At 41.0% G+C, this 10,935-nt stretch overlaps 1 long non-coding RNA gene across 1 annotated transcript; it reads right to left on the reverse strand.

Annotated features, from left to right (window-relative positions):
* Positions 1 to 10,078: 10,078 nt before the first annotated feature.
* On the reverse strand, positions 10,079 to 10,728 carry LOC119770215. The gene is made up of 2 exons (XR_005278720.1): positions 10,483 to 10,728; positions 10,079 to 10,416 (listed from the first exon to the last, which is right to left on the reverse strand). It is a non-coding gene; the product is annotated as an uncharacterized LOC119770215 (long non-coding RNA).
* Between the last annotated feature and the right edge of the window lie 207 nt (positions 10,729 to 10,935).

Here is a 10,935-nt window from a genome sequence, read left to right on the forward strand (position 1 = left end):
CTTTTTAGCTGGAATCATAAACCCAAAATGTAAAACTGTGCGGGCGATATGTCGGTAAAAGAGTTGGGACATTATTGAGTTGGAGGAGGTCCGATTGATGTTTGTTTTAGAAAGATATTTTGGTTGTCTATTTTAGTACTTTAGTACATTTAACAACAACAACAAAAAGTTTAAATGTAAAAGTTTGGTTAAGTCCTAGACAGTGTAACCCAGATGCATTTTGACTGTGTCAGCGTCCTTCGCCCTATAGACCAACACGCGGCGTTCCGGTGCGTTCCACACGTTGAATGAACTTGAGGTGGCGCTTGTTTTGGGGAGTTTACAAACAAAGCCCCACTTTTGAGTGGATACCATTACGTGTGATAATAACGTCATTTTTTTTGCGTTAAAGTTGCGTCAAACTGTGTCTTGGGGTAGTTCAGGCTTCGCATAATTTTCTCAACTTCAATCTGGGCCACAATTAGTTCCAAGATAAGAACACTGATTGTAACGGACCGCCCTGAGATCTAGTCAAAGTGAAGGAAGTCTCAACATCCCCGGACATTTCCCGCGGGGTCATTGTCACCCGGTAGCTTCTCAGGGCAGGGATCGCGCCCAAGACCTGCTAGGCAGTCCATCAACAGCAGCAGCTCTAGAGGAGCACGCATGTGAAGAATCCAACCACGTAGCATTTTTGTCTTCCTGTTGTCGAGTGGTGGGACCAAACCCAACCTCGGCAGCATAATAAACACAGAATTACTCTCTCCTTCTTTGCGTCCGTCCGTTCCGAGGGGCTCTTAGTACGATGTCCCAACGACGACGATGACGACTACGACGACCATGATGGGGATACAGTTATGCACCGTCCTCGGGTGGCCAATTGTGGATACCATGCGGAGCAGCAGCAGCGGGCCAGGCCAAGACGTTGAACCTTCTCCTGCTGTTCTTTCTCCTTTCTGGGTTGGGAAAGACCATTGTTTTCCGCACTTGACTCATCAACACCTCTCTCTCTCTCGCAGTTGTGAAGGGTTTATCTGGAGTAAGTTTATGCCCTCTCCAGCAGGCGAACGAAACCAGGCCGGTGGGAAACTGAGACAATAAAGGTTGAGGAATATTGTTTTGACTTGTTGCTTCGTGTAGCAACATTCCTAAGCTTATTTCCTCGCTGGAGTTCTTACTCAGCGATGCCAACAGCTGTGAAACCTTTTTGAAGAAAAAGTTACTACAAATCATACCCCAACCTGCGAATTGCGTTGTTCTAACTAGCTTTCGATTGAACTATCCCCTCCGGCAAGTGCATTCCATCAAACGTTTCCATCCATCGCCGGATTCCTGGCTAGATCTTTGATCATGCGTTTGACACAGATCTACGCCCACCGATGCAGACGGGGTGTTTGACCTCTTCATGTTACATGTGTCTCCCTTCTCTTCTATCTCTCTCTCGCTGGCAGGCATTATATTTGTCCTCCATCCATCCTGCCATGAGGTTCGGGGGGTTGGAAACCTATGCTACGATGAAGAAGCGCTCAACCATAACGCATAGAAGAGAGAGAGACACACAGGCCATTGATTGTGTGCCAGGCCTGATGGTGGTGTACAAAGACAAACTGCTAACCAGCTCAGTGAGTACATTGGTTGTCCGATGTAGCATGAAATTGATCTTTGTCGAGAAAGTCACAATTAAATTCATAAAACTCGGCGCGCAATCGCACACACGCAGTAGTTCTTTCCCAGGGCGACATATTGGAATTTGCTTGCGATGGATTCAAACTTCAGTGATTCAGTCCAAAAAACGTACTCCACACCTCATAACTGTAAATGTGTCTAGCTTGTTGTTTCCTTCCTTCCTTCCTTTCGCTCTTGCCGGGAATATCCACGTGTAATACTCATTAACGTGGCTGCCGAAAAAAAGAGAAGACTTGCGCTGCGGCTCCCCAATTCAGGGCTTATCTTGGAACGCTTCATTAAAAAAAACTGGCCTTAACTTTTCACGCGTACACACAAAAACGTTGCTTCCTTCTTTCAGTTCAGTTTGAGATTTATTCCATTTCCTTCGACACACGCAGATGAATTGTTTTATCGGTCAGAATTTGTAATAACGTCGTCCATCATAAGGGAACAGCATCTAACTCCATCGTGCCTCTAATGTTGCCATATCAGCAATTTGACGTTCAATTACAGCTAATGAAGAGCGTTTTCAACTGAAATCAAAAAATCAAAAACTTATTTGCAAAACAAGTTGTTCAAATAGTAAAAATCAGCAAATTGGATGGAGTTGGGAGCGAGTGCTTAACCTGCCAAACATATGAGAATTTTCCCTATTTATTTGTACAATAAACATTTTGTTTCCCGTTTTACTTCGAGTGGACTGTATTTTCCGCTGCCTTTTTCCCGATTTTTCTTCCGCGGCCGGCTCGAGTAAAAAAACACGCGTCTTACTTTTTCGGTTACACGCTAAACTCTACTCCTTTATTTTGGCTCAATCAAGTACACGGAAAAATATACACGTCAAAGTTTTTGCACAGAAGGTGCACGTCTATTCAAACATGTCGAACCAGGCCCCTGCGACGGCAGCCATCTTTTTGAAACCAAAACTTTTGACGCGTACGAGCAGATTAAGAAGAAGTAAATGAAAACAAATTTCTGTCAAATCGTATAAAGAAGATAAACAAACCAAACCGCGTGTATCGTTCGTTTTCCAAAAATTGAAAAATGAAATGTGTGATTGCTTCTTGCACAAACGACTTCCACAAGAAAAGGATTTCGGTCAAAGGGACGAGAGTTTCGAAACACCGTTTTCCTACGGAACCATTCCGTCGCCAAACCTGGATCGCCGCAATAAAAGCTGCTCATCCTGGAATTTTCGATGAATGCAAAATTGATTTGGACAATGTTCTCATTTGCTCGGATCATTTTGCATTGGACTGCTTCTACGAAAACAAAGTGGAAAGAATGCTCCGAAAAACTGCGGTACCGTCGATTTTCTTCGGTGTTCCGGCTGCTCCGAGGTAAATTAGTACATGAAAATGGGATATATCTGATTAAAAATGGAATTAAACTTTGATAGCATAACTGAGCCAAGAGGAACCGAAACAAACGCTTTGGTATCGGTGGCCACACCGCGGAACTTGGTCCTATGCAGCTTGGGTGAGATGGGAGCACAAGCGACGTTCGCGGGTCAAGCTCACGGAGCGTTCCGCTTGCCGGAATCGGCCACTTCGGAGAACCCGATCCGATGCCCCTCACGGACGAGCAGCTTGGGTGAGATGGGAGCACAAGCGACGTTCGCGGGTCAAGCTCACGGAGCGTTCCGCCTGCCGGAATCGGCCACGTCGGAGAACTCAATCCGATGCCCCTCACGGACGAACACCTTGGGAGAGATCGCAGCACAAGTGACGTTCGCGGCTCAAACACACGGAGCGTTCCCAGTGATGCAGCTGCCGGAATCGGCCACGTCGGAGAACTCAATCCGATGCCCCTCACGGACGAACACCTTGGGAGAGATCGCAGCACAAGTGACGTTCGCGGCTCAAACACACGGAGCGTTCCCAGTGATGCAGCTGCCAGAATCGGCCACGTCGGAGAACTCAATCCGATGCCCCTCACGGACGAGCAGCTTGGGTGAGATGGGAGCACAAGCGACGTTCGCGGGTCAAGCTCACGGAGCGTTCCGCTTGCCGGAATCGGCCACTTCGGAGAACCCGATCCGATGCCCCTCACGGACGAGCTGCTTGGGTGAGATGGGAGCACAAGCGACGTTCGCGGGTCAAGCTCACGGAGCGTTCCCAGTGATGCAGCTGCCGGAATCGGCCACGTCGGAGAACTCAATCCGATGCCCCTCATGGACGAACACCTTGGGAGAGATCGCAGCACAAGTAACGTTCGCGGCTCAAACACACGGAGCGTTCCCAGTGATGCAGCTGCCGGAATCGGCCACGTCGGAGAACCCGATCCGATGCCCCTCACGGACGAGCAGTATAGGTGGGTTTCCGGCAGGACGCCTGCCTGGAGAGATGGGCCAAACACGTAAAAGGTAGATACTTCAGGTTCCGCTTTAAATATGTATTCTGTATAATATCACATTTCTAGAGCTTTGCGTTTTGCCGGTGATGCACCAGATGATATAAGTCCCGAAGAAGCCGTTATCCTGGTACCAAAAATGAAAGTACAGATCCTGCGTTACCGGAAGCAAGTGCTAGCTCTCAGGGCCAAAGAAAAGCGTAGTCGCTTGAAGGTTGCAAACATCGAGCAAATCTGTACAGCTTTGCAAAAGCAACGGCTTGCGACTGCTGAGACGAACCGAGCTCTACAGGTAATGCATTATTTTGCCATCAATTGCATGTTACAATCTTGAGCTTACGCTTTAAACAAATTTCAGAGCTTCGCTGCGGAAAACGCGCTGTTCAAGCAACTGGCGAAGCACAAGCCTGGAGAACCGTACAACCCGGTCATCCAAGCGTTTGCACAGACTCTCCACTTTTACTCGCCCAAGGCCTACACATACGTTCGAAGGATGCTACACAACAAACTACCTTGTCCGCGAACCATCGTGAAATGGTACGAAGTGGTTGACGGTGATCAAGGGATCAACGACCAGGCCGTCAAGGCCGTGCAGGATAAGGCCGCCGAGAGGGCCAGTCAAGGAAAGAGCTTGATTTTGGGAATGTCCATGGATGAAATGGGAATGAGGAAGCAGATCACGTGGGATGCGCACTCAAAAAAACTAAACGGTGTGGCGTACCGTTTCGATAATCACCTCGATGGCAAACCGCAGAAAGTGACCGCTGCCAAATCAGCCCTTTTTTTCATGCTCACCTCTCAAGACGAAAAGTGGAAGATTCCAATTGCGTACTACCTGGTGGACTCGATTAATGCAGCAACGCAAAAAGATATTATCCTGGAGATTCTGAAGAAGCTGCAGGGCGTGGGTGCGACCGTGATCTCCTTAACTTTCGACGGAACACGAACCAACATCAGCACCGCGAACGCTCTCGGCTGCGATTTTCGTCCGGACTACCCACTTCGAGTGTCGTTCTCTCATCCGTGTACCGGGGCGCCGATATTTGCCATTTTTGATCCTGTGCATATGCTGAAGCTGGTACGGAACACTTTGTGCTCCCAAGGCACGCTGCTAACTCCAAGTGGTCCAGCAAAATGGCAGTTTCTGGAAAAGCTGAACGAACTGCAAAAATCAACGGGTCTTCTTCTAGCACCTAAACTGAGTGACAAGCACCTGAACTTTAAGAATAGCAAAATGAAAGTTGTGCTGGCGGTTCAGGTGTTGAGTCAGGCTGTTGCGGATGCGCTGCGGTTCCTGATGGAGAATGACCCCCATTTTGCTGGCTGCCAGGGTATGGTGGAGTTCATCGAAGTCATAAATGACCTGTTTGATGCATGCAATAGCATGAATGATGATGCTCAAGGATTCAAAGAACCGCTAAGTGCCCAAAATATCGATGTTCTAGTCCCGACCTTTGCGTACGCAGAAGACTTCATCCGTGGAATCACGCTAGAGGATGGAACACCGGTCCTTAATTCCAAAAACAAGACTGGATTTCTTGGATTTTTGGTGGCCATCCACAGCATGCAGGGAATTTTCCTCAATTATTGCATGCCAGCAGCTGACGATGATCTGGAACCAGAACTTCCTGAAACAGAATTTGTTGAGAACATTCTTGCTGACCTTGCCGCCCACACTCGTGCCGAAGAGCTGCTAACCGACAGCGCTGAAGATACTTCTGACGATTTCTACGAGTCCATCGAATATCTCGCCGAAGCTGTTGATGTTGCAGGAGTTGATGAAGACGCTGCTCACACATTTAAAACGAATATTTTTAGAATGTTTATTTGACACCTTCATAGTTACTGAATGCCCTGAAAAAACTCCGTGCATTGTTGTCATTTTTCATATGAAACAAGTTTCAATCTTGTTGTGCTACTCGACACACCCTGAAAATGACTGCAAGTGCGACAACTGGCCAAAGGAATTTCGGGACTCCGGCAACCAAATTCAACCAAACTTTGGTACAATCCACAGAATGGCCCGTCAAAAAAAACGTGTTTGTTATTGTTTACATTGCGTGTTTTTTTTTGTTTATTCAAGGTCAAACAAAAAACCGTGTTTTCTCGGAACGTCAAAAAGCAACGTTCGACGAGATAGCACGACAACTTCGATTGAAAAGCTTTCCCGATTACCTATGGATGGGTCGCATGACAGATCCGGATATCACTTGAGTGACAGGCAGGGTTACCAGGTCAAAATTTGAAAAATCTGGCAAAATATCGATGAAAAATCTGGAAAAATCTGGCATACAAAAATATTACAATTGTGAATTGCGAAGGGGAGGCAGGATATGAATAAATTAAAATTTTTGTAGAATTCAATTCAGAATTCAGGTCTAACTGATTTTATAACCTTAAAAAAGTTGAATTTATATCTTCTTTTTGTAAAACATATTCTACTTTTATTTGATTTTCAATTAAATACGTTCATTTTAATCATACCTATAGTTTCGAGTAGGAATCTCGCAATCGAGAACGCCAAGGCAATGCTGTAGAGCGATTTTAATTTTTTTGGATTAAAAAAATCTAAAACTCTTTAGAGCAGTGCTGGGGACATGTTCAGACTAGACAAGAAAAAAAAAACAACGGAAAAACAATACAGGTTGCATTGGCCTAATTGTGAATAATAACTTTCTCTAGGATTCTGTTATAATGAAATTGCAGTTCAGTAATAATGTAAAATTTAACTCAGTTTTGATTTAATTTGATTTAAAGTAACGGGCAGCAGAGAGTTAATTGCGTTTGATTGACGTTGGACTCCACGCCTGCACACACTCCCACACACACACACGATGAATAATTGCAACCCTGACGCATTTTTGTAAAACATATTCTACTTTTATTTGATTTTCAATTAAATACGTTCATTTTAATCAAAAAAAATTGTATAAGATGGGCATAAAGTGAAAAATCTGGCAAAATCTGTCAATATTTGGCACAGAGAAGGGTAAATCTTTATTCTGGCTGACACTTGAAAAATCTGGCATTCCCAGATTTATCTGGCAACCTGGCAACCCTGGTGACAGGGTTCTCAGATTTTTAAACTTGTTCGCTCATTCGAAATGTCTGTCAAATAACTTTCTAAATATAAATAACATCCCGGGCAGACGGTAATAACAAAATTAATAATATTTCAATAACAAATCCTGTTAAAATAACAAAAAGTGTTATTATTGTATCCTGAAGTTCAACTTTAAGAAGAAAAAACAATAACAGTTTCTGATAAAATAACAAAATTTGGTATTGAAGTGATATTATATTGCAAATGTTGAATAACACGCTAATAAGAGGAAATGTTAAACATTTCAAAAACTCTCCTAATAACAAAATTTGTTATTCGTTCGGTATACTGACTAAGAAATAAAATTACCATAAATCGCACAAATGGAAAAGTTTCCAACTGTCCATAAGACAATCTGTTATTATTTTTTCTTTTGTTAAATATGTTTAGATCTTTGGGATAATTTTGTCTAATTTCGTCGGGGTCATTATTTTGGGCATGAAATGGGGTCCTTAAGCTAAAATTATTCTGAAAAGTTGAAATTTTGAAAGTTGATTTTTTTAATTATTTGATATACCCCCTAAGGGACTTTGCTAAAATTGGCTAGAACTATGGGATAGTTTTGACCAATTTCGCCGGGGTCATTATTTTGGCCATGAATTGGGTTCCTAATCCAAAATTACTCTAAAAAGTTGAAATTTTGAAAGTTGATTTTTTTAATTATTTGATATACCCCCTAAGGGATATTACTAAAATTGGCTAGAACTATGAAATAATTTTGACCAATTTCATCGGGGTCATTTATATCACCATGAAATGGGGTTCAAGCTAAAATTAATGCGATAAAATTAACTTTTTAGAGTTATTTTTTTGTTTAATTTTGCTATGTTCCCTAACGGAATTGATTTATTTATTGAGAATTTTTGAAGTGTGAATAACAAAAACTGTTACTATTTTCACAGAGCCAGGAAGTTGGAGCTGACGTTGAAGTTCGAGCTGGAGTGAGACCTCAGAGACTGCATCGGATTCAGAAAATTTTCAGCAACTTTTACTTGGAGTCGGAATCTGTGAAGTCGGGTATTTTTGGAGAGCCGAAGTCGTCGTTGACGTCATATCCTGCATCCAGAGTCGGAGTTGTCTTCAAAGTATGGTTTCAAAGTCGCTTGGAGGTACCGGACTCTGCAGCCCTGACTAGTACAGAGGATTTATGGCAACTGCAGGTTTATTTGCAAATTACAAATAAACCAAAACAATAACTTTTTTTGTTATGGAGACAAACCAGTTCAATAACATTTTTTGTTATTGTGCTGCTCCACCTCTCCGCACAAAATAACAAAACTTGTTATTCCTTCATGATTCCTTCTGTGTTATTGGTTTGTTATTACAATAACAATATAATAACAGTTTAAGTTATTCTTCGAACAAATCTTTGTTATTGATTTTTGTTATTTTAACAACTAATCCGATCATCCCAATAACATATTTCGATCTTCTCACAATATCAAAAACTGACCTTCCCAAGCTATTTCCGTCTGCTCGGGATGATATTTATTTTTTTCTAAATTTTTGTATTATATTAACTTTCTATACAAATTTGGCAGTTGTCCATATAAAAATGAAATGTGAAATTTAAAAATCTGTATCCTTGGACTAAAATGTGTTTGTTAATCTTTAAAAAATACATTTAACTTTATATATGTCCCATAAAAATAAATTGCCACTTTTTCAGAAAATTTCAGAATAGGCAAACAAATCTTTGACCAAGTTATGTTTAAAAAAGTGATTTTTCAAAAAATCTAAAATTTCTTTTTTTTTGTTGAGCTAAATCATTGCCCAATTTTTTCGATTTTTTTATATTTTTCCCTCATTTCCTTATTATTATTTGAGCAACTTTTATTCTACGAAATTTTTAACTATTTTACCATCTCCCGGGCAGACGGTAATAACAAAATTCATGCCATTTCAATAACAAATACTGTTAAAATAACAGAAGGTGTTATGAAATCTTCTTGAAAAAGCCATTTTTGCATAAGAGTTTAATAACAGTTTATGTTATCATAACAAAATTTGTTATTGGTCTGATATTGATTGGAAGCCAAAACAACTTTGGAATAACATTTTTTGTTATGGAAGAATACCTCCAACTGTTATTGGATGATCGGATTAGTTGTTAAAATAACAAAAAATAATAACAAAGATTTGTTCGAAGAATAACGTAAAATGTTATTTGCCTGGTATAACAATAACAGTCCAATAACAAAAAAATCATAACGACGAATAACAAATCTTGTTATAAATAACATAAAATGTTATTGGCCTAGTATTTTCAAATAACAAAGAATGTCATTCCCAAGTTATTTCCGTCTGCTCGGGCTTATATAATTATATTTTACCTATCTAATTTTTAAACCTTTTTAAAGTCACTTTTTCAAAATTTTCCTGTTTTTCACATTTTCTGCAGTAGAATGTCACCATCATTATTTTAATTGTAAAAAAAATGCGTAGAGGCATAGTCTAGGACATCAAATAAATAACTGCATACTTCTTTTTTCTGAAAATATAGGAAATGTTAGTAAAAACACAGCCAAAGTTGACCCCTAAAAAAATTACATTTATAAAAACATTGGCAAAATCACATAAAACAAGTAAAACTTCCAACCCTAAAATTTTCTAAAATTTTAATAGCTCTTCCCCAGTCACGGCGTTCTCGCAGGATTCTTAGAGAAATCTTACCGAGCGAAAATGTTCTTACTAGAACGCTGCCAGCATCCTGCTAGATTTTCTCAAGAATTCATTGAGAATTCTAGCTCAAATGCAATAACCGGTTCTAGCAGAAGCCGGCGAAATCAACCGGTTCTGTAAGAATCCTGCTAGAATTTTGCTAGAACTATTATGACAGGCATCCAGCTAGAATTCTGTAAGAATTAAGCTAGAATGAGATGGCAAAGAATTCTGCTAGAATCCTGCTAGAATTTTGTTAGAATCGAATGGCAGAAAATTTTGGTAATAGCCAAACAATTAAAAATATTCAATTTGAAAAACATAACAAAAGAATCTTTATCAATTTATTAAACACTCAATTTTCAATTACACTTCATCTTCACTTCATCTTCACACACACATTTTCTTCGTTTTTCCTGTGACTTTTGGTGAGAAATCGGTAGTGCTGAGGGCAAATATAGTCGTCTTCCGGCAGGATGCCGGCGGATCCGGGAAATATGCCGTCCAACTTGACATGTCCAACTTGATTCCAATTAGCGGCCGCCGGAGTTGAGGGTGCTGGTGGTGAAGTTCCTCCGTGGGCCATGTGGTTCTCGTTGACATTTTTCTGAAAATTGATCGAGCCTTCCAGGTCGAGGCAATGGAAACCGTGCCTGTGGAATTGAAATTGAATAATTAAAGTAACTTAAAGGAAAAAAATCTATAAGTATTTTTCTTACCATATTCGGATTGGCCAGGCGGCAAACGGAACGACGCCGACGCTACTTTTTCTGATGGCAACTTTTTGTCACGCAATTTCTGACAAGATGGCGGTCACAATGTAGTTTGGCAAAAATGACGTCATTTTCGACGAACTTTGCGCTGCCAGATTGTTCTAACAAAATTCTTATAAAATTCTAGCAGATTTCGCTCTGTCAGAATATTCTAACAAAAATCTTACAGAGTTCGGACAGCCCTGCTAGAATCATTCTAGCAGGATTCTAATAGAACCAATTCTGCCAGAAAATTCCGTGTCTGGGTCTTTCCAATGATTTTTAAAGATCAAAAATTGGTTGAAATTGGATTTTTGGTGTCTTTTTAGATCGAAGCCCGTCTAGAGGCGAGGTTAGGTTGTAGAGGGTTAAGAATATATTTTAAAATCCCATTTTTTTTTCAAATAAGGTTCCTAATGT

This window comes from Culex quinquefasciatus, chromosome 3 (assembly GCF_015732765.1).
Source record: "Culex quinquefasciatus strain JHB chromosome 3, VPISU_Cqui_1.0_pri_paternal, whole genome shotgun sequence".
Taxonomy (NCBI): Eukaryota; Metazoa; Arthropoda; class Insecta; order Diptera; family Culicidae; genus Culex; species Culex quinquefasciatus.